Consider the following 24776-nt stretch of genomic DNA (forward strand, 5'->3'; position numbering starts at 1 on the left):
CTGCAACTACTGCAAAAGATCTGCCAGACAAGTAAGATCTAAACCAGTCGAGAACAGAGTCTGAGAACCCAAGGTCAGAGAGTATATCAACTAGAAGACAGTGATGAACAGTGTCAAAGGCAGCAGACAAATCAAGAAAAATGAGTACAGAGTAAAGGCCATTAGCCTTGGCCTGTAAAAGGTCATTCGAAATCTTAGTGAGAGCTGTCTCAGTAGAATGCCTTGGCGGAAGCCAGACTGAAAGGGATCGAGGATGGAGTTGGCTTCAAGAAACTAAAGACAGCGCGAATAAACAACCCGTTCCAAAGCCTTAGAAAGAAAGGGAAGAAGAGAAATCGGACGATAGCTAGACAAAGAGGAGGGGTCAAGAGAAGGTTTTTTCAGAATTGGGGAAATGAGAGCATGTTTGAAGTCCGAAGGGAAGGAGCCTGTAGAGAAAGAGAGATTGAAGATATGGAGAAGCGAGGGCAGAAAGGAGGGAGCTATGGAAATTAGAAGACGAGTAGGAATTGGATCAAGAGGACAGGTTGCAGGTTTGGAAGAGTTCAGAAGTGTAGAGAGTTCATCCAAAGAGGCAGGAGGAAACACAGAAAATTTGTTAGGCGAGGGCGATAGAAGATTAAGAACAGAAGAAGAATCGGGGGGGACTATCTCAGAGCGAATAGTGGAAATCTTAGAGATGAAATAATTAGCAAAGTCATTAGGAGAGAATGATGAAGAGACAGGAGGAGAGGGAGGTTTAAGCAAAGTGTTGAAAGTGGAGAACAAACGCTGCGGTCGCCTCTCATTGGCGGAGATCAATGATTTGTAATAATTCTGTTTTGCCATAGACAGGGCACGTGAGAAGGAAGAAAGAAAAAATTTGAAATGGATAAAATCAGCCCACTCTTTGGACTTTCTCCAAAGACGTTCGGCCGCTCTAGAGCAGGACCGGAGAAACTTAATGTTGGGGGTAAGCCAGGGCTGAGGCCTCGTCTTAGAAGAAGAAGTGCGTACAGAGACAGGGGCAAAATGGTCAAGAGTCAAGGAGAGAGTGGAGTTGAATAAAGACATTGCTGAATCAGCAGAATCCCCGAGATTTAGGGAAGAGAGAGATGAAACCAGGGTCAGACCAAGATGGTTAGAGTCAACAGATTGAAGATCACGAAAATGGCGTTGAATAGTATTGCGAGGAGGAGGCGTATAAGTAAGAGCAAAGGAGATTAAATGATGATCAGATAGTGGAAAGTCAAGTGCCAGGTAGTCAGAAATGGTGCAGTTTGCAGCAACAACCAGGTCAAGACAGTGACCAAGAGAATGAGTTGAAGAGTTGGAGTGTGGCTGGAGGCCAAAAGAAGCTAGCAGAGAGTTAAAGCGAGATGTTGTAGGGTTATTGGAATCGTCAATGTGGATATTGAAGTCACCTAGGATCAAAATGGGGACTGAATCTGAAAGGAAGAATGTCAGCCATGATTCAAAGTCTGAGAGGAACTGGGTGGCAGAGCCAGGAGGGCGATAAATAACTGCGACCCGGAGCTGTAGAGGAGAAAAGAGTCTAATAGGATGAAACTCAAAAGAAGAGAAATGATAGCTGGGGGGGGAAAGATAGAACTTGAAACTGGCAGGAGTTAGATAGCAAGATACCAATCCCTCCTCCTTGACCCTCAGGACGGCTAGTGTGGGTGAAGGAGAGACCACCAAAAGAAAGGGAAGCGGAGGTAGCAGTATCATGGGCTGGGAGCCAGGTTTCGGTGAGAGCGAGGAGGTTAAAGGATTTAGAGAGAAAAAGGTCATGAATTGCTGTTGCTTTAGGGGCAGCAGAGCGACAGTTCCAGACACAACCCAGAGCTTGGGAAATGAGTCTGATTAAATTCCATGCTCATTCATTAAATGTTAGTTCCTCCTCCCTTCCACACACTTTCTCCCCTCAGTTCTGTTTATGGGAATGGTGCTTTATGTCTATGTGATATTGTAGAGAGGAAATATAAATAATTTTCCTTGTTACTAATGTTAATGATTTCTTCTTGGTTTTTTGTGGTTTTTTTCTCCTTTTTGTCTGCTCCACAGCAAAACCAAAGTTTGGGAGAATATTGCTCCATTTGTTACAAATATTTTTTTAAAAAAATAAAAGTAAATTCTGTTTGCAATAATTTCTTGAATACACTGTATTCAAATATACCAATTGTGATAATTTTATGCCAAATCAAATTGTGCACAGTCATATTTTATATCCTAAGGTAACAGAGTGACTTTTAATCTATAAAAAGTGCTAGTGTTGTATTTTTTCAATTTTTCGAAAAAAATTTCAATACTTTCCCAGAAAAAAAAATCAAAAAAACCCTTTTTCCCATGACTTCAAAATTTTCAGAAATTTTACATCTCTAATCTTGTTGCAACTGAATCACTGAATCTTGTATCCTTCTTACATTTTCCTAGAACATTTGCCATTAGTATTGTGGGATGGTAGCAAGCAAAAAAACCAAACAAATATAGAATATAATTAACAGGGTTGATGGATATAGCTCTTTCAGAAATTAATGTTTTGCCGTTTGAGAGCTGTGTTCTGAACCTCTGATTTAAAATGTTTTCATTTCGCATTTGCATTTTCATTTAACGATTTTTAATTTTAATTTTGCACAGTCTTTACAATATCACTTTATATGGCAGTATAAACTTAATTAAATATAAAAATAAATTCCCAGTTTCCTACAACCATTGCCCCACTGTGAGTCCTGCTCTGGGCCTATGTGACTTTTGTTGTAAAAAGAGTTCTAATTTGAATGGATTAGAACATTGAATAATTAATTTTAAAACAACAATCTTGTGTCAGTGACTCAACTTTAGTAAATGCTATTTACTGGCTAGTCACAAAACTCAAATTACGGAGCCATTGCCAGCCCTCCAAATTCTCTCTCCTTTCTTACAGACAGAAACTTCTCAAGGCAGTTTACATGATTCACATCTTCTTTTTGTTTATCTTCAATACAACCTGGAGAGATAGTTGTATACCTGAGTATTTGCGAACATTAATTTGTACATAGGTTGTTTGCTGTTGTGTGCCTTCAAGCCATTTCCAATTCATGACAGTCCTAAGGCAAACTTATAGTGGGGTTTTCTGAGGCTAAGAGTGACTTGTACAAAGTCACTCAGTGGGCTTCCATGGTTGAGCAAGGATTTGAACTCTGGTCTCCAAAGTCATAGTCTAATGCTCAAACCAGTATGCCACACATTATGTGTAATTAATAACATGTAATGGTGTACACATGTGTTCGTACAGAGGTTTCTGGGCAATAGTCTAATACCTATAGCCCAAGTTTACTCACCTGGATTAATATGTGGGAATATTTCATTGATACATACATTCTATAAATAAGTAAATAATAATTGTGCACTAATATGCACTTTGGCACAGATTTCTGCAAAAATGTTCTCTGCCCCTCCAAAGAATCATGGGAATATGCACAATTATTATTATTATTATTATTATTATTATTATTATTATTATTATTAATCTGACTTATGGTAGAAAATTGGAAATTCTTTATTCTTCCATGTGACAGTAAATAAGTGAAAGTTAGCACTGAGTGGTGGGGAAAATACATACTAATAAAGTATTATCCATCAAAAGTGGCAGTGTTGATTTTGTGGAATAATGTCATTAAGTTTTATTTTAACATAAATTTAATGAATTTTCCCATTTTCAAGGCAACTTTATTTAAATGGTATTAAAAAGGATAAATAATTTAATTCACTTCCATATCTAGCTAGGCTTTAAACTTTCAAGATTAACTCACATAGCTGAATACTGTATACCTCAGTTCTTTACAAGAGAGTTCAATGAGCACCTTACAGTGGCAGGCATAAATAACACAATGAGCAACTTATCTTGCCTGAGAGAACAGACAAAATAAATAAATAATAATAGACACCATTTCTTTTTCAGGTGGGGGTAAAAGGCAACTATTTCCTGGCCCTTGACAATCTAGTTAAGCATTTGATTGACAGAATGTTGGCACCAGTTTTGGAGGAATCGATCAACCTCAACTCAAGGTAGGGAAGTTTCATAAATGTTCTGCATCTAAAATCTAATTTGCAATGTTAATTAGTCTGCATTCGGACACAAGAAATACTGTATAGTTCATAATTCAAGAAAAGTGGGACAAACCTTCTCTTTTTAATTGAGAAAGGCATCATAAACAACCGCAAAGGTAACTATCTACAGTCAGCCCTTTGTATCCACTGATTCAACGAGAGTACATGCAATATAGTAGTAATGTCTAAAAGTAATATTTAAATATTGTTCTTGTTAATTACAAGAGCAATGAAGTTGGTAGCGTGTTACAAACTGGTAGATGTATTACATCAGTTTTTATAGACAAGAGCGTTTTAATTTTGTTAGTAATTAATAGGATAGAATACATACGTGATAGGGCAATATTTTAAGAGATTTCAAATACTCCAGATAATCACTTACCTAGTGCTAATTAAATTATAGATAACTAAAAAGAAGATTAAAATATGTTTTCTGTGGGTTTATCAGGTTACGTTGCTGCGTTCTGGAAGAATTTATTCCTGACATTTCATCTGCATCTGAGGCTGCCACCTTCAGAGGTTGGTGGCATGGAAGTGTGTGGAATGGAAGTGAGTCTCAATGCAAGCACAAGCAAATGAACCCAGGCTCAAGGGATTTCTCTGCAGACAATGGATTATCAATTAAATAGACACAAATCCCGCTTGCATATTCCCCTCCACAACATACCCTCCAGGCTGTGCTATTCAGCACAGTACAACACACAAACTAACTCCATCATTAACATATAAAATACACTTCTTCCCAAACAAGAGTCCCACAGGTATATATACTCCATACACTTCCATGCCACCAACCTCTGAAGATGCCAGCTACAGATGCAGGGGAAATGTCAGGAATAAATTCTTCCAGAATGTGGCCATGTAGCCTGAAAAACCCACCAAAAACTATGGATGTCAGTTGTGGAAGCCTTCAACTTCACATAAGTTTAAAACAAAGTGCATGGCAGGGGGTTGGACTGGATGGCCCTTGTGATCTCTTCCAACTCTACGATTCTACGACTCTATGATTCTATGATTCTATATCTAAAGATACCTGGAATCCAATAGATTTCTTAATTAGGAGGCTGGATTCCTTCTTAAGCTTCACTGAGTGAAGGAGCTAGGGAAACATAGTGGAAAAAATATTGTTATATGTATAAGTGCATGAAAAAAGTATTTCTGGAGAATTGAGCAACGAATTGCAGCCTTGATGCATTTACAGTAGTAGCCAGATTGGGAACAGTTTTAGAGCTTCACAACTTTGAGTCTATAGCTGGGATTGTTAAGAATTGTTTGGCTATCAGAGAGTGAATACTTGGATAAGTGCTGGAATGGAGTGGATGCTACAGGATTGAACATTTAGGAGGCATGCTTCTTTCCTTTTTTCCTTTTGCTTTCTCTTTGCAACTACCGCATATACTCGTGAACACATCGACCTAATGTATAAGTCAAAGGAAGGTTTCAGCGTCAGAATCATCGATTTTGTTGTGACCCTTGGAAAAGTGGAGAGTAAAACTTAGAGTTATAAGACAGGATGGAAAGGGGGAGATAACACTTCCATCCCTCTCCTTCTCTGGACCTCTCCCGACCACCTTACACCAATTCCTGGGTGCTGCAGGAGAAGTTTTAATATCGGTTGAGAAGGGAAGCAAGTGGTATTAAATGTGGAGTTTCTTCCAATGAGAAGAGGCGGCGTGGAAATTGGGCTAGGGAGGGAAGCAAGTTGTGTTAAATGTGAAATTTCTTCCATGGGAGAAGAGGCTTGCATTATTTATTATTTTATTTTATTGCTATGAGGGAATTTTAATTGTGTGTTGGTGGGAGGGACAATGGGTTGTATTTTATATTGTTGTATTTTTATCCTTATTCTAAGCCACCTCGATCCAGATGGAGAGGCAGGCTAAAAATAAGTTGTTGTTGTTATTATTATTATTATTATTATATCAAGCTGGGAACCTCCTTCACACACACCCACACAAACACATCCACACACACATGCACACAGACAGAAAAATACAGTGCCTTGAGGCACCAAGAGTGGAGCATCAGGTTTGCTTGTTTTTGAACCTTTCTAAACAGTACTAGCTATTGACCTGTATATAAGTCAACCCAGGATTTTAAGGTCAATTTGGGGGCATAAATTTTTCAACGTATAGTCAAGTATATACGGTAACTATGTTCCTTAATTTCATTGAAACTGTTGTTTATTTGAAATGTCGTTAATTAAAACAAAGTAGTATGACATCCTGGTTTGTTAATGGTCTAAAATTAGAACAGATTGCAATTCCTCAAACTTTGATGTAATGTGAGAAACCAAATGAAAGCAGACATTTTTGACCTTCTCTGTTCACATGTGACCAAGGAGCTAGGCAGAGGAGAATGTGAACTTGAATCTTTGATAAGCTTCTTTGGGTTTACCATTATGTCTGAACCGGGCCAAAGACACAGCAGTCAATACATACATCCCTATGTTTCTGAGATTAGTTTACATCCTGGTTTGGAATATGAGTTTCAGTGGGACAATCAGTTCAGAAAATGGTGACTATCAGTCGTCTTTAAAGATTAGTATACTTCTGAGTATACTTCTTTTCATGTTTACCAAACCATCTTTAATTGAAAAGAGAATTAAAAACTTTACTTTTTTTTTAAAAAAAAATGCTTATGAAGTTTGAAGAAGCATCTTTTCTAATCGTCATAATTAATAGAAAAATTCAGATACTGTTCTTGACTGAAACATCATTTCAGCATTCTTTAAACAGGATTAGCACCACCCCTCCTTTTGGAGAGCCAAAAATAAGTATACGATAAAAAAAATGCAAATTAGTTCCCAAAAGTCTCATATTGCATATTGATAGTAAACAGGTACTCTCTTTAAAAATAGTTTACCTACAAATAACAAAAGAACATGACCTATAATAGTTTGACAAATTAAAAATATGAACCAAAAATAAATACGTACAAAAGATAGCAAGGATTTCCCTGTGTATGATCTTGTTGCTTTATAATCCCGTCTGTCAAGTATTTTGCCATACAGTATATTTAATCAAAAAGACTTCATCAATCTGTCTTGATAAGCAAATCAAAACCTCCAAACTTTATCATCCTTGTACCAATGTGCTGAAGTACACAAATCTAGGTTTATGCCTAAACCAAATTAACATGCATCATCTGGAATCTAAAATAAAAGGCAGCAGTTTTCTATCCTGTACTTTATCATCTTTATAGTTCTGTTGGACCTTTAAGTTAAAATCACAAAATGTATAATATGAGCATTGCAGTGAACTGCAGTGAATGTGATTTACTTCTAGCCTGTGCCTTTCAGATGCTCTTGAAGATACAAATGAAGCTGTTCATTTTCTGTTAAACTTGTCCTTAATGCACATGCAATAACATACTAACTAAAATAAATACTGTGAAGAAGTCTATATGTCTTTCGATGCCATAAATTTTTAGATTTTTTTAGACATATATGATTTATGCTTTCACTAATTCGTTAATTGATTAACTGATTAAATTAATGTTTGAGACCAATTAAGTTAATGAATACCATACTAGATTAATAATCTACCTGCATTTCTGTGATTTGTAGTACACGTGACAAAAATTAGGTGGTGCAAACATGCGGTCTGAGTTTTGGCTACCATCTGTTGTATTATTCCACAATCAGACTATGTGCAAGAGAGTAATCCAATACAGTACCTAGTTGCACAACCAGTTGGAGAAGTAGTAGTGTGCCTGGGGGCCACAAGCATATAGGCACTATCAGTTGCTATGGATAACTAAGTGGTTGGTTACAAACTCTTTTGACAATAACTAAATGTAGCTGGCATTCTATCTCAGAATTGTTTTAGTGTAACCTGCTAGTTCTAACCACGTTTTTGATATCAGTAATTGAATGGATGGGGCAAACAAATTGAAACTTCATCCAGATAAAAAAGAGGTACTCCTGATCACTTGGAAGCCATATAAAAGAATATATGGCTATGGTGGATGAAGTTCTTCTTGAAGATGCAAATTCACAAAGTGGATGCACTCCCTCTACTTGCATTTAAAGGTTTTAGCCATGCATTTACAAAATAGATGTTAGCATGACAACTGTGTCCATTGCTTGAGATTCCTACAGTCCCTTAATTATATGGATCTTGGACTGCTGTAATATGCTGTGTACATAGACTGCCTTTTAACAAATACTCATAAACTTCCAGTGGTCCAGAATTATAGATTCGTGACTCCCTTGTTAAGATGGTTTCACTACTGTTCGTTGCAAAAGAAACTTGGATATGTTAGGGCACAGTTCAGAATGCTGGTTATGATCTATACAACTCTCTGTGACCACATTTTCCCAGATAAGCCCACTCCAAGTCAATCAATTCTCTTAGTTTTACTATCCACAGAAGTAGCAGCTGGCTAGGAGAAATATGTTTGATGATGATGCATAAGAAAGCAAAAGCCCATTGCCACACTGAAACTTCAACTGAAGAAGACTAATCTGGCTCTCTCCCTCTTGTCTTTCTGTCAGAAAGCAAATAAATGCCTTTATATTCTGACAGGTTATTTTCAGTTTGATGGAGCGGGTGCTTTGTTTTCTTTTATTAGTGTTTTAAGCCCGTGCTTTGTTTCACTTGCAAAGTCTCTCCCAGGGTGTGTATGTCTATGTATTTAGTTAGTTAGCATTTCCACCCAGTCATTGTGTCACTAGAGCTCACCCTCTGCTCTGCTCTGCATTCATCTTCTGGTTAGAAGCAAACAGGCTACATTAAAGGTTTCTTATCTTGTCTCTCTAGGTAAGTTAAAAGAAGGAATAATCCACTCACTACACTTTGATTTGGAAACAGCGCTTTTAGCTAAGATTTCTGTTTCAATTTCAAAACTGGAAAATATGTTCTCTACCTGTTTGTGTCCAAATAACAAGCTGTGAGCAAATATGGTTGGTATTTAAAGTATAACACTTAATGGCATAAGGGCCTGGGATGATCCTGAACTGTCAGCCTTATGCGATTGGGTTATTTTCCATGAGTGGTAACCTTATGGTCATGGATAGAAATCTAAAGTGATAAATCTGTGATCTTATCTCTCATTTGCTCTGGCATAATTGAGATCATTATTTGTTACGGCACTATGATGCATTTGAGCTATTAGTTTCCACCCTTACCTTTGTGTCTCTTCTGATTCAAGACTCCAGAAATAGTTGTATGTGAATTGTTCCTTAGTGTTCCATAGAGTGCTTGATAAAATTAAAAGTTTGTACTGGTGGCAGTTGGGTTAATTTGGAGTATTCTCTCAGTTTCTTGTTGCAGCTATTGTCTATGAATATACTTCTCTATGTGTCTGTTCCTTTAATTAAGATGTGTGTGGAGGGGAATACTCCCAAAAAACATAAACTACTGACTCATTCATTGATTACTACAAGTCTGAAATATTGCTACAATTTGTGCTGACACTTACAAGTAACATGATTTAGAGGGCAGCGGTTTATTAATTAATACTATAATGTATAACTTTATTTTCTTTAAAAAGATCCTATCACTATGTAAAACAGCCAATGGAATCTCTATCTCCAGAGTCAGATATTTATGTTATACAAAATCACAGTTATTTAAATATTTATAAAATGAGAGTAGAGAGAAGCACTTTTGAAAAAGCAGTTAATAATGGACCAACATCAAGGGAGCCATCAGTATAACAGCAAAGTGCTTTGCAACTCCAATAACTTCACTAGTGCAGAAGCAGGCCATCAAATTTAATTAAAAGCAGTCAAAAATAAACTGAAAAATTGAACTGTAAAAGTCTATCCTTTGCCAGCAGCTGAAGGCAAAGAGAAAGGGAGCCTTGAAAGTTGTAATGAATTGATAAGCCTTTCTGCCTGAAACTTGTAATTTGCTCTGTCAGATTTTAGTATCAGTTAAACTAGATTAATAGAGCACACACTGGTTCTTTATCTTAAATCCTTCTTCACAGTCCTTCTCTTATGGGCACCCAAGATAAATGGAAGCCAGAGTAGGTCAAAGTTTCAATTTGTTTCCCTGCTTGCTCACTTCTTTTAAATAATTCTGGCATCTATGCTTACAGATGCAGAGCAAAGGCTTCAGGACAATTTAGAGACGGAAATAAACCTTTTTATTGACTAGTTTTTGGCCCTTGTTGAGATCCTTTAAAGCCTTAATTCAATGGGGTTAGGAAATGCCTGCAACGAAAACTACTGACATCTCCATCTGCCACTAGAGGTTCTCATGGTGAAATGAATGATAAGGAGCTTCATTTGTAATGTGATGGGGCTAACACATTTATTGCTGCTTTAAATGCTCAGATTAATGCCGATCTGTGAAAACTGTACCACAAGGACAAAAACAATTTACTTGAGATCATTTTATTTTTTTTATATAATAATGTTCTTTAATGAAGCTAAAGCCTCCCTGCTGTGACCTTATTATGTTTTCCAACATCAGTGGGAAACAGATTATACTGAATTGAAAGAGAGCTCATGAAACAGCAGGAATTTTGCAAGGGAAGATCAATTACATTTTCCTGTCCAAAGCAGCAGATACAGATTTAGGAAAGGAAAGTGCTAAAGTCTGCATAGACTCAGAGTTAAAATCAATGCACTTGCAAAAAAGAGGATTTCAAATACCAGATGTTAGCGTAAATCTTTTTTTTTTTCAATCAATCAACCTGGAGGCTTCCTATCACAATAATGAATTGGACAAAATAGATTATATTGTATTCAACAAAAAGTATCTTTTACCAGAATAATGTTTTAATAATACCCTTAAAACATTGAAAAGTTGCTATACTAAACCATGTGAAGTGGAAAGGTCAGCGGGTTGTAATTTACTGATTTGCTTTCCAACTGTTAAAGTGCCCCCGTCAGTTTTAAGATTGATGAATACAAAATGATTCTTTTTTGTTCTTCAAACTATCCATGATCAAAAGCAGCAGTTCTGTATAAGGGACAACAGAAATCAGGACATTAATTTTTCATAATGTATAATTAAATGTATCGTCCCAGTTTAGGAAGGAAGGATCAGTTCTCATAATTTTTGTAGGCTAAACTTATCAAGTCCTTTTGCCAATAATTCCACTGACATCCAAATTTTGTGTGTGTGTGTGTGTGTGTGTGTAATATTTTTATCCTGCCTTCTAACGTGGAATCTCAGTCTGGCGTAAAATAAAACCAATTCCACCAATTTAAAATAATTTAAACATTTTCTTACAGATCATTCCATGCTACAGGGCAAACACTGTGACAAGGAGCAGAACAATTTCTAAAGGATTATACGTATATCAATATTAAATGATATAATTAACTGACAGCTGATGATTGCAAATACTGACTCCATCTGCTGTCAGTTTGGGTCCCTGCTCTACAATTTTGTTCTTCCTTGCTGACTGTTAGCTGTTTTACCCAGTCACTGAATTGGTGTTCTTGGGCTGTTTTTCCCTGCTTGGTTTTGGATACTGTGGATGGCTAAAAAGAGAAACCTGAACTCTTCCTAGAAGCCAAGATGATGAAACTGAGGCTGTTGTTCTTTGGCCATATCATGAAAAGGCATGATTCATTAGAAAAGATCGTAATACTAGCAAAGGTATAAGCAGTATCATCCCTGCCCCAGGTATCACCCAGTGCAGGAAGCAGAGCTCCTGGGAGTGGGGCTTCAGGGGCAGCATGCCCAGCCTGCTTCCTCAAGACTTCATCATCCTAGTCATGAGTAGACTGGCACAGTGGCAGTGAGCTGGAAGGGCCCCTGGCCCTCTTCCTCAGTGCTTCAGCTTGGTGGCAGTGAGAGGTGCAGGCAGAGTGCCAACCGGGTGTCACTCCTCTTCTGGGGTCGCATCCCTGCACCATCACCCCCAATGATGTCACTAGGGAAAAGGCAGTAGAAAGAGAGGAAGACTTCACACCCGATTACTAGAGTCAATCAAGGAGGTCAGAGGCTTGAACCTCCAGGACCTGAGCAGAGCGATTGAGAATAGGGAGTCTCAGAGATGTTTCATTCACAGGGTCCCCATGAGTCGAGTTCGCCTCAAGGGCTGTTAACAATAACAAACAACAATAAATGTTCTAGAATCATAGAATCATAGAAACATAATTAATGTAAAATGCTGTGGGACGCCAGATGTTAGCTCCCTTTTACAGGAGCAGCAACCCCCCAGCCTCACCATCTGGGACCTCCCCGAGAGATAGGATCGGAACCACTGGAGCGCAGTGCCTCCGATACCCAATTCCCCCAGGCGGCCCAGAAGGATACCATGGTTGATGGTATCAAAAGCCCCCGAGATGTCCAAAAGCACCAGCAAGGTAACATCACCCCTGTCGATGCCTAGACGAAGATCATCAACTAAGGCGACCAAGGCAGTCTCAACTCCGTATCCCGCTCTGAAGCCAGTTTGAAATGGGTCTAGATACTCGGTTTCCTCCAAGACAGCCTGGAGTTGGGAGGCAACTGCCCTCTTGATCACCTTGCCCAAAAATGGTAAAAGAGTGTAAAAGTAATGTAATACCATAATTTTACTAACTTTCCTTTCTTGAAGACCAGGCCAGCCTTGGTTTATCAATGAACAGACTTTTCGGTGAAAGGGGGGAGAAGCAGGGGCAGAATATATTTCTTGTCTAAACATCCCAGGTAGCCCTGGTGCAAGAAATAACCTCTGTTGCATAGTCTGTCAAATACACTTTTATAACTCTGGATCGTATTATTGGTATAAATAGATGAAAAAACATGCCTTCACTTACAGAAGACCAAACATACTAAATGTATTTTACTTTCTAGAATATTTGGCACTATTTTTGTGTCGTGTTGAAACACACACACAGAAATTGAGGTTTCATAAATTCAACATCTGGCAAATTGGCTCCTAGCTAACAAAAATCCAGGGTGTTTTTTTTAAAGAAAACACAAAATTATGAGCTGCTTATGAATATTTGTAGACTTTCCAAGTAGAAAAAAACCCTAATTATATTTAATTTTATGTCTCAGAACAGGTATGGACAAAATTGCCACAATGTTCATAAAAGCTAATTACACAATTCTAAATAAACCATACAGGAGAAAGATAAAAATACTTATATTACAAATGAAAGCATCTACCAGAATTTGAATAATCATTAGCAGTGAGGCACCATATGGCTAGTTGTATCTTGCTATTGAATATTTCATTGTTTTTAAGTGCTTTACTTCTTTTTTACACATTTTTGGTCCAATATTTTTGTAGGCTTGGTGATGAAATACAGACAGCTAGGCACAGCTCCTGCTGTGTGGCTGTGCTGTTTGTCTCTAAGAAAAATTATTCTGTTTTATAATGTGGCCCTTTGCACCTTAATGACAGAAGGAATAAAGAAAGGATTTGCATTGCTTAAAGAGAAGAAACAACCTAAAATGGTATAGCAGAATAGTGTCTAAAATTACCTCTTTACAGTACTGACGCTCTGTTGATGAGGCAAGCTTAGATTCTGAATCAGGATTCGGAATTGTGTTGTCCTCCAGATATTTCTGAACTGCAACTCCCAACATTCCTCACTAATGAGGACTGATAGTAGTTACTGTCCTATGGAGTCCATACAATTCCCACCATTCTTCAAATGATGGTCATCTGTATTGGAAAAACTGGCAATCGGGCATTGAGCAATGATCCAGTATGGTTAGTAGGTTCACTTCACTTGATAACAATATGGCATTGTAAACTTGGTCTGGTGACTTTTTTTGTCGTTCACTGCCTTTACGTCAATTGCACCTTATGACAACCTTATCAATGAAAGATTTCCATGTCATGCTATCAAAGGAGGGATATAGACACCCCAAAAGGTGCTGCCCAGAGCTGCCCCGTTTAGGCTGGATTGGGGCCGCAGGAAAGAGATGGTTGGCCCCAATCCATCCAGATTCTGCCCCAAAAAGGAGCAGATAAGATCAGCTCCTTTTTGCGGCAGAAAAAAAGAATTTTCTGATCAAGGAAAATCCAAAGTCTTTAGAAAATGACCATGTATGTATGTATGTATGTATGTATCAGCAAAAGGCACAAAGACTGTAGTTTTAAAACCATATTGATAATTCTAAGAGCTAGCAATTTTAAGAAAGCAAATATAATCCATAAATTCTAATCAGATAAATCTGGACACAGGTTGTGGAACCTTTCAGAGGGGAAGTCTAGAAGGAATGGCCCCTCTTCTCCCTAGGTCACAAGTCCAGGTATTAGGCTAACAAAGGCCCCATACAGACAGGCCAAAATAAAGCTGCTTCAGGTCTCTTTGGAGGTATGCTGTTTAAAGCGTGATACAGACAGGCAAAAAGGGGTGTGTTCATGACGTCATGAAGGTATAGCCTTCAGACGGCCCTTACCTGAATGCCGCCATGAACACGCCGCTTCTTTTCTATATACTGCGCAACTGCGCAGCTCTGTCTATAAGCTGCTGCACCGGTACGCCAGAATTGTTACGCCGCTAATTTAAGTTGCCCATTTAAAAGCTCTGTGTCTGCTGCGTCGCATAATGAGTCGGGGTCCTGGAACATGCGCAGTTTGCACCGAGGCTCTAATTAGAGCGTCAGATGCCATGCAGATGTGGAAGCTGCAGTACAGCTGCACTCTATTTTAATGCTCGTAACCCTAACCCTAACCCTAACCCTAACCCTAACCCTAGAGCAACATGTACGCATGCGCTGCTAGAATTGGGGAAAGTTTGGAATTTAAAGTGAACCCCTACACACATTCCTGTGCCATTTTCACCTAACAATAAAAAAACCCTAAAACTTTAAATATTTACATATGTACAAGGGAGGTGATGGGGGATGGCAGGGGGACAGCGGTGGCAGCAGCAACAGCTGTGGCTGTGCATTGCAGATTCAGCAAGAGCGTGGGGACCAAAGGAGATGAGGCATCCATGAAGCTGGTGACACTACCAACGTGCAAGCGGACAAGGATGCCAACACCAGCTGATCACCAGCTGGCAGGAGACCACCATTGTTCTTGGGCAGGGCGAGGGAAAAAGTTTAAAGGGGCCTGGGCACTTTAAATGTGCACATAGACATTCTGCTGCCGGTGCTGAGCGCCGCAGCTGTGCATCCGCCAGCCAGCAAAAGAAAAAAAAAAGCCTCGTTTTTGGCCGCCCATGCAGAAGCTGTCTCTCTCTTTGCAGCGTCCTCCGAGGCGGTGGTATGGAAACTGCGGGTCAGAAACGGCCCCAGGTGAGGCGTCTTCACTGCCCCCCATGTGGAAGCCCCATACACCTGAGCCACGCCCCCGTGGCAGGCGGTCTGGAGGCTCCGTATTCAGCAGAATACACCTCCAAGACGTCTTCCCCTGCCCGTCTGTACCCCGCCTAAATAATGCATGTGTACTAAGAGCCCAGAAGCCTCACCAAAGCCATGATCCAGTCCTCAGGACTGGTGCACAGCTTTGGTGCAGCTTCTGGACTCTTAGGACGCATGCATCATGTAAACAGCATACCTCCAAAATGACCCGAAGCAGCTTTATTTTGGCCTGTCTGTATAGGGCCAAATTTTATTCACAGATGTTTTTCAGATTCTTTGGGTATTGTGGATATCTGCAAGCTAGTCTTCCTCACTCTGGTGGGTTGACTGAGAAGACAACCAGAATCCATTAGCTGCATTTATGCCAAAACATTTCTTAGCTGTTGCCAGCAAAGTAGTTTGAGTAGAGTACATGTCAGTCTTTGGTTAAGCACATTTTTTAAATCACTATCACCTTCCATCTGCATTGCCAATTGTTTCCTGCTTAAAGAAAAATAAGTGTTTTTCTAGCTAATACTGGGGAATCTTTTCAACAATAAAGGTCACATGTACTTCCACTCCCACTTATAGCAGGCACAGGTGCTAGATCTGCCCTTTATTAGCAGAAATTCTGCTAGCGCACACACTCATCCCAACAACAGTGTTTATTAATTCCAAAATAAAAACAACAAAATGTCTTATGACATCTTAAAGTTTTATTTGTATATACTTTTGTAGTACATTTGATGCTAACTGATCATTTGCATCTGCAACTAACTGATTTGGCTACCAGATCTTTGTCGTGACTATCTTCGGAGATTTTAAAGGATTAAGACTGTGAATGAATTCACCACCCCATTGACATGAAACCTACCAGCCATCACTGAGTTGAATTGACTCTTTTGCTTGACAACAATCCCACTTCCTTTGTGAGGACTCATACATACTAGGTTCCATGTGTAAAGTTCTTCTTCCATAGTCTCCATATAACCGTGGGGTTATATAACCATATTTGGGGGGGAAACAACACTTGTGCGTACACAGACTTTCAGTAAAGAAAGAGCAATTTATTCACTTCTCCCCTGCCGTCTCATCTCCATAAAGTTCCAATTAACTGCTGTCTGCGTGCATATACAGGTGCTTCAAGGACTCTTCGTCATAGTCCACAATCTCATTCTACAATTGTGGTTTGGTAAACCAGAGTATCTACACAGTTATTAACAATCTCTATAGTGACATTTTATTTTTTAAAAAAGAACATTTGCCTGAGAAGCATGATTTTACAGGTAAAAAACATTGTATCACTTGGTGTCATACAGGCAATTACAGTGGGCATTCCAGAATGGTCTGTGAAACAAGCCTCTCATAAATTAAAAAGTACAATGGTTCCTTCCCGTTCCAGACCCCGCACGGAAGGGAAATTCTGTGTATGCTTGTGCCCTATTAAAGCCAATGGGGCTCGTGTCCATGGTGATGGTGCACCATGGGTGTGTGCACCATTATACTTTCCGGCGCGCAGCACTGCTTCATCTGGCATGGCTTCCAGCGTATGCTCTGCCTGCATATAATGCGAGTGCACTGTAAATGTTTCATTCATCTTAACAATAAATAAAAATTGAATTATAAAGACTGATTGATCAAAGAGAATTTGTCCTAGTGTCATGGCCTGTGAACATGAACAAGGTAGGGATTCGGAGGAGGAAGCAGAGGAACACAGCCCCTGACAGAGACTGCTATCAATGAGGACAGGCAGGAATCCAGCAGCAATTCAACAGAGGCTCCTGCCAGCTTGGGTACTGAGGAGAAGCAGGAGGAAGGCTTACCTGTGCTTTCTTTCAGCCAACAAAGATCTGAAAGAGAGGCTCAGCATCGCTCACAAAGAATTTATAACAAACAGCAAGCAATTAGGGAACAGGTGCACCAGTGAGAGCTGGAAATAAAAGCCTGGGAAGAACGTCAGAACCTTTATCAGAGGTTAAAATAATAATAATAATAATAATAATAATAATAATAATAATAATAATAATAATAATAAATGAGTCTTTATTTATATACCACCGTTCCTTCAATCACTGCGGTTTACAGAATAATAAAAATACAAGTTACATCAGCAAAAGTCCCCCATATTAAAACAGTACAATACATCAGTAAAAAAAGTATGTATACCCTGCCTCTCCCAGTGGATTGAGGCTGCTTACATGTATAAAACATATAACACAATATTCATAAAATAACAGAAAACATAAAATTAAACCCCTCTAGCCCCTTATCCAACCCAACCCATAAACTTACATATTACACAACTGACTTCCATGGTGAAAGCACACTGTTCATGGACTCTCTTGTTGCCTGACTGCCTGGACTGGACTTTCAAAGTTTGGACTGATGATTCTGCTTGTTGTAACCCTTGATTCTTGGACTGATTGATTACTCTGATTGTTCAAACCCTGACTGGCTAACAGACTCACTAAGGACATTGCTTTTGGAACTCTTCTTTTGCTCTAACATCTTGTCATGTGATACTCAGGACCTGCATACTCAGGACGCTGTGTTGTGTTCCCATTTTGCTTTGCCCTTACTTCAGTTATTTTGCTTGCTATAGGCTGCTGGCCGCTTTCCCAGACACCTAGTACTCTAATAATGTAAATGCTACTATCTTACTTTTCAAACACAGAGACACCAAAACAAAGCAAAACAAAAAAACCACAACCCATTTATTAATTGATCTGTCTTTCTAAAACTACTATTTATTATGTGGCAAACGTTCAGATAACCCAATGATTTTGAACTTAGGGTTTGGTTTTTTTCATAAGTTTAAAACTTGACTGTGACAACACACTTCTTACAAATTCTTCATGTCTGCAGATAATGAGAATTTGAGAATAAAAAATGAGTCTACTTGTTTGTTTAGATGGAAGATCTTCAGTTTAGAAATTTATACATCTAGTAGGAAGGCTTCATTTTACCTTTTACATCAGGGCACAATTTTTTCTCTCCCTAAGAATCCATGTGTATGGAGAGAGGGAAAGCACTAACTCAGTCACACTCCCATATTCCAGAAGTTTTCAATTAAATATAAAATACATGCTATAATAATACCAATGAATACATTCTGCTTCTTGCAATCAATTGGCCAGCTACTGCTATGAACAGTGTAGAACAAAGGAGACAAGAGACTTGATAAAAGCCACAAACTCAATATAAAGTAATGGTGTGGCCAGACCTCTACACAAACCAACCCTTTGAAATGCTGCTCCAACAGTACAGAGATTTTACACAGAACTCGCTATTTTTTGCCAAGTAGCCATAAATTAATTCCCCTTGTATTTATTTATCTGTTCGAATATTCCATAACTTATTCTTACTCCAAATCTATTCCAATTATTTTGCAAGTTACAAGTGGCACCCACAATCAGTGAATGGACAGAGAGCAAATAGGACTGATGGAAAAACTTACAAGTTTAAACACTTCATGTGGCTGGTGTTAACTGAGTGGGGTGAAAATATAAGAAAAGTAGTGGAAGCTACAGATCAATAAATATAAAGACATGTTAAAGAAAGAATACCAAAGTGTTTATATTGATAGAAATATATCTGTGATTATATTGATTTGTAGTCATGGATATTCATGATGTCAGGTTAAATCTATTGAAGAGCCACATACTATGTGATGAATCATTTATATTTGGATGCCATTTTTTAGAGCAGGAAGGCCTAACAATCCATATGGTAACTTCCTAGCATGAGTTATTGCTGCTGTTGAGTGTACATTATTTGTGGGAATGGAACAGTCGCAAGATTTGTTTTCCATTTCTGTCTTTCCTAAATCAAGAGAGAGAAATTAGATCCTTACTTAATCCTGATTTTCAGCAAGGTTCTAAGTATTTGTTATTTAGGGTCAAAACAGATGCCCCATTTTGGCCAGCTTGGGGCTGGCTTGGGGACACGATGTTTAGATGTGCCATCCCCCAAACCAGATGGAAGCTCTACCAGTGTCTGTACGTTGGCCAGCTTCTCTCCTACTTGCGGGCATGGCATTCATATACTACTTGCCCCAGAGCCAGCTCTTCTGTGGGAAAAGTTGGCTCTTTGGGAGAAGGCACAGCTTTTTCTTATCCAATCATTTTGGGGTGGAATCTTGCTGGATTGGGGCTGGGCATCTGTTTGCCCTGGCCCCAATCCATCTTAAAAGGGACGGCTCTAAAATACCTCTTTCCCCCCATCTGTTTCACTCCTTAGATTTACTTAAAAGTTTATGCATCATCTCCTTTCTTTTCTCATTTCAACAGTCTTCCTCTCCCTTAAAATCAGACCCAGTCGCTTAAATAAATCTTATTTCTTGGAGAGCTAAAACAGGATTTATATCTTTCATGCTTCATATTTATTCCACTGCTTCTTGTGACATTGGTAACAATACAAATTATGGTGCTTGACAATAACAATCTTTTACGCTGTCAGATTTAGTAACGCAGTGAATAATCATTATCTTTTTTGTCCCATTTGGGAAAAGAATCAAATGAAACACATGACTCAGTTAATTTGGTCCTTATGAACTAAAGACGTTCTTGTGGCTGGAACAGGATGAAATATTGTAGTGGCAACTATAGCTTTACTGATGTACTAAATGCTACAGTGCAGCTCTGATAGAAAGAAAAACACAAAAGTAATGTAGTTGTGAGGTGGCATTCACTATCCATCCATGTATTAGTTCAAAGAAAGAATAATAATGAGTGAGTGATAAAGAGAACTGTTTAGTTACTTAGCTACATCAGTATTAACTGGTTTTTGACACTGCTTTGAGGTCCTTCATTCCATTTCTCTCCTTCAATATTCCAAGTCTACGGCCTGGGACAGAACACCCCAAAAGGGTGGCCTGCCGGCAGCCTATTTCCCTCCGGGGAGATGCCACAGCCACCAAATCGGGTGTCTTTTTTAGCCGCCAGGCAGACATCACGAGTGCACCAATGGTGCACTCATGACGTAAGCAACACACAGCTACGTGTATATGCTGCATGTCGCTTATGTCAAAATGGGGGTGCCCACGTACATGGAATGCCGCCATTAATCCACCACCGCTCCGTGCTAGGGTTACAGACTATGCGGTTAGGGACAGTAAGTGTGACCCCTTGGATCCTCCAGAAAGTCTCTCCATCCCCCAGCCCCACCAAAAACAAAACAAAACAAAACAAAACAAAAAAACAACAACCAGGGGCTGATTTGTGAGCCTTTTTTTTGTTCTCAAACAAGCTAAACCTACCAAAAAATGAAGCGTTTTTCCTCCTTTAATCCTGCAAAGCTCCCCAAAACACCAAAAGAGATTTAAAAATTGTCCAAATGTTACCTAGAATGGTGGCTAGAAGTGACATCACATCACTTCAGGCACTTTGAAACTCACTAGTGTGGTCCAACAGGTGAAGGCTTAGAAGTAAACTGACCCTGTCCCCCTGTGCAGTTAACCACCCCTATGTATTTGTATAATTTGTTTTGTTCAAGTGTTTTACTAGGGGTAAGGAGATTGATTTTATTGCTATATTAAAGTGAATGTAGCTAATCCATACATTTTCTAATCAATGTCCAAAATGAAACAGACATACTTTTTCAAATGTTATGATGGAGTTCTCCAATTGAAAAACATCTTCAAAAATATGCATACTGGCTAAAGCATAATTCAAAATGCATAACTTTAGTGTGGATTGCTCACAAAAATAAATATGCTAGGGGAGAAAAATATGTACAAAAATATGTCTGTTGGAGAATATGTTGATCAAAAGCATACAAGCACAAGTCTTTTAAAAATATAAATGATCTAACCCATTAACTTTTGGTCATTTGTAGCAGTGGCTAGGGGGCAGAGAAGATAGGAAGCATCATTATTTTAACTGTCATGATGCAGAATGGGATGGGCAAAGCAAGTGGGTATGTAATCCAGCACCACCCTCCTTCCTTCTTTATCATCATAGTTCAGTTATTGATAGGTCAGTGTGGGAAAGAGAGCCTTTGGACAGTTGTCGATCAGCACCCACAGACACCTTTTTGTGGTGTAGGGTTTGATTGGACCTGCCTTTCCTGGGACCTGGAAATAATGGAAAGAACAACCATTGAAGCTAGATTAATAGGGAAATCAACTGAATGTTAAAAAATTAGAAACTGAACAAAACTGAAGCAGTTGCATTTTTTCATTCCAATGTTTTACTGATACACCCACATTCTTCTGTACATTGGTAAACTACTACAAGACACTTAAAATCCTTGGTTGCCTCATTCTCATATATATATAAAAGAAAATGCAAACATTTTTCTTCTCAACAACAAAATGATGTTTTTTGTTGTTCTTGTCGTGATCTATTGGAACTTTTAACATTTCTGAGAATGTGTGTGTGTGCGCGTGTGTGCGTGTACAATGCCAACATTGTTAAAATTGCACAAACTGAACAAAATAACATAGCTGAATTCTGATGGCTGCCACTTTGTTGCATGATTCCAGAATACTTTCTCTCAGCTATTGATATGATCAGAGTTTTTTAAATATATATACCAGCCCTCCAAGTAAGTTTATTTTAATCCAGTATAAAACTGGAAAGAATAGGGGGAAAAAATCTGACACTTTTCAGTCTGAATTTGCCCATTTTGTGCAAATTCAAAACACAACAATGACAACACTTGTCTCATTCTCAGGCCTACAATAAGAAGTCTTCTATATATTGCTACACTAGTATTCCTTGCCATATGTATACATTTAAATAACCCACAAAGCCTCAAGATAATCATCCTTTAATCATACCTACAATTACAGTCAAAAGCACACAAAAAGTCTAGGTCAGGTGTGTTTGTTGCAGCATTTTATCAGTATGTACTAGGAATGTTAACTGAAGGATGGAAAGGAAATGAGGAATTTGCAAGAGGTTGCAGCTGCATCAAAAAGTGTTTGCATAAATATGCATCCATAAAATCCAGCAATTAGAAATGGGAAAGTGGAAAGGTTTTTTTTAAAATCTAATGACCTATTGGCCTATTGTCTTAAATTCTTTATCCTATTGGTAGATCCACTCAGAGCAGATCCATTGAAGGAATGGGATTTATATAACATCATGTTTGTGGATGGGAGGACGTGGGTGTTTAAAAACAATCTATAGATAGGTGGCCTTAGGGATCCCTCTAAACAACTTAATCTAAATAAACAGACATTGCACCTCTTGCCAGAGACATCACAATACTTGTTTCACATAATATATGATCTTTCTCAGAAGATTATAAGAAATATCCTTCTGTTGAAATGACCAGTGGTGGACCGAAATGGGCTGCCTATCTAGTTATAGTCTGAACTTTGCTTCAAATATTGTCAGCCAACCAAAGTTTACTGAATATTTTTCAGGGCTAGGGAAATAAAAGAAGAAGAAAAGGTCCCGATTGACTGCAAAATGCCTGATTGGATCTTTCCAGATAACATAAAATAATTTCTGACTCTGTAAAGTGCTTGAATCATTACTACCAAACACTGAATTTTTATAACATTGAGGATTGTTTTAGTCTAGCCAGTGTGTTCTGCATTTTTGCACAGCATTTTTGAGACAATGACATGATGCTACATTTGCATGCATAATATATTAAAAGATAATGTGTGTTGAGTGAGTGGGTCATGATATATTTTTAATTTAATGCTACAATACTTTTTGTATTGGTTGTCATTTACTAATGTACCAGTCCACCATAAAACGTGCATACATCTGCAAAATAAATAAATAAACCACAGTGCTATTCGTGATCGTTCTTAGATGGGAAATTGCATTTTCCCCTTCAAAAGTGCAAATGTGCACTTAAAAGCCATTAATCAACATGCTAGTCATCCATAGCAGAATTTTATTAACAACACCATGCTAACCACACATTTGACAGACATGCCTTTCCAGGTAGAAATCTGCCTGCCTTATTTAATTTATGATGAGCGGTGCATATGCATCCACAATCAAAAACAATTAAAATGTGCAAAGGAAGACCCTGGACTTTTGGGGAGCTCATTTATTTGCCAAAAACAAGAGAACATTTTAAAAAGAACCATTTGGGCTTCAATTATCATGCCCTATTCTTTTTAAAAAAATTCCTATTCTATTGTGTTAGAATTCAAAGACAGGGCTGTGTTTGTCTGGAAAATCAGTACACAAAGGAATGATGTACAGTAGTACCTTTGAGACAAACTGAAAAGAAGAAACTGGTAGCATGAGCTTTCATAGATTTGCGCCTACTTCCTCAGATGCCTGCTTCTTCATGCACCTGAGGAAGTAGGCTCACATCTTATTGTGTGTGCTTGCTCACTGTAGCCAATCAAATATATGTGGGTGTGGATGTGCTTTCTCAGACACATTTCATAGCATGGCTCAGAATCCTCATCCCAGTTCCTTTTTTCCTCTCTTTTATGAGACTACCCTCCACTACCTGTGTGAATATTTGTACAACTTGTTATTCAAAATATACACATTTTTTATATTCATGTCTACTATGTAGAATTTTTATGCAGTTTTCACAATGACTAAAATATATGTGTGAACATATAAAAATGTTTCAGTTTGCACATTTTCCACAGATAAACTGTGCAATGGAACTGTAATTTAGTGTCATTGGTCCATTATGTTAGACTAGTATGAGGAATTTTGCCTTGTGCCAATCATTCTATAGGATGCTACAGGAGATTCCCCCCTTTCCCCTTTTCTGTTGGCCATATAGCACTATTTTGTCCCCAGTGTTATTTAATATCTAAATGAAGCCATTATGTGTGGCTGGACAGGGTAAAGGCATCATGTTACCACAGCGTATTGCAGAACACCTGAAGAGGTCTACTTGTGGGGAACACATCTTTTGGGTAACCCAGCAGTAACATGGACTTGCACTTCAAGTGTATGAGCTGAGCCTGAGACCAAACCCCTCATAGCCATCCTATGTGTTCATGCATGTACTTGGACACGTGTTCACACAAGTAAATGAAAACACAGTTTCCTTCAGAGAAGTAATTGAAAACACACAGACAAAAATGAAATCACATTTGCATGACTCTCCCCTTGAGAAAACCTAAAATGTATTGCTAAACTTAGGTACTACAGAATTCTGGAAGATATTATATCAAAATATCTCTGGGTTCTCACTACAGTGCCACAACCCATCTGCCTACCTCATGTGCATTAAGGGGGGGGGGGGGGGAGATGATCCTCCCATGTTTTTAAATCCTGTTTTTCAACTATATTCACATATGTATGTACATGATTTGTGAATTCATATTAACCATTGTGAGGTCTGGGTATAGGCAGGAAAAATGATTATGCAGTGACAACTAATAAAGGATAGGAATATATATATATATATATATATATATATATATATATATTCCTATCAGTGTTTCAGAGAGTTTAATATATCCCCGTGGCCTTCGTATTAGGCCTGACTGTTGCAATAAAATGGTATAGTACTGCACTATATGGCCATTTCTAGGTCTTTTGGAAATTCTGATTTCTGCATTAC

General features: G+C 38.5%; 1 protein-coding gene across 11 annotated transcripts in view; it reads left to right on the top strand.

Annotated features, from left to right (window-relative positions):
• PTPRD (protein tyrosine phosphatase receptor type D) overlaps positions 1-24776 on the top strand; it is a 1452104-nt gene that overhangs the window by 427494 nt on the left and 999834 nt on the right. For all 11 annotated transcript variants that reach the window (XM_089489811.1, XM_089489739.1, XM_089489757.1 and 8 more), the window contains exon 4: positions 3923-4029. The gene's annotated coding sequence lies outside the window, so the exon portion shown is untranslated. The remainder of the gene's footprint in view (positions 1-3922; positions 4030-24776) is intronic.

The sequence above is a fragment of the Sceloporus occidentalis genome, unplaced genomic scaffold (genome assembly GCF_023333645.1).
Source record: "Sceloporus occidentalis isolate IW3139 unplaced genomic scaffold, rSceOcc1.0.p SCAF_1, whole genome shotgun sequence".
Taxonomy (NCBI): Eukaryota; Metazoa; Chordata; class Lepidosauria; order Squamata; family Phrynosomatidae; genus Sceloporus; species Sceloporus occidentalis.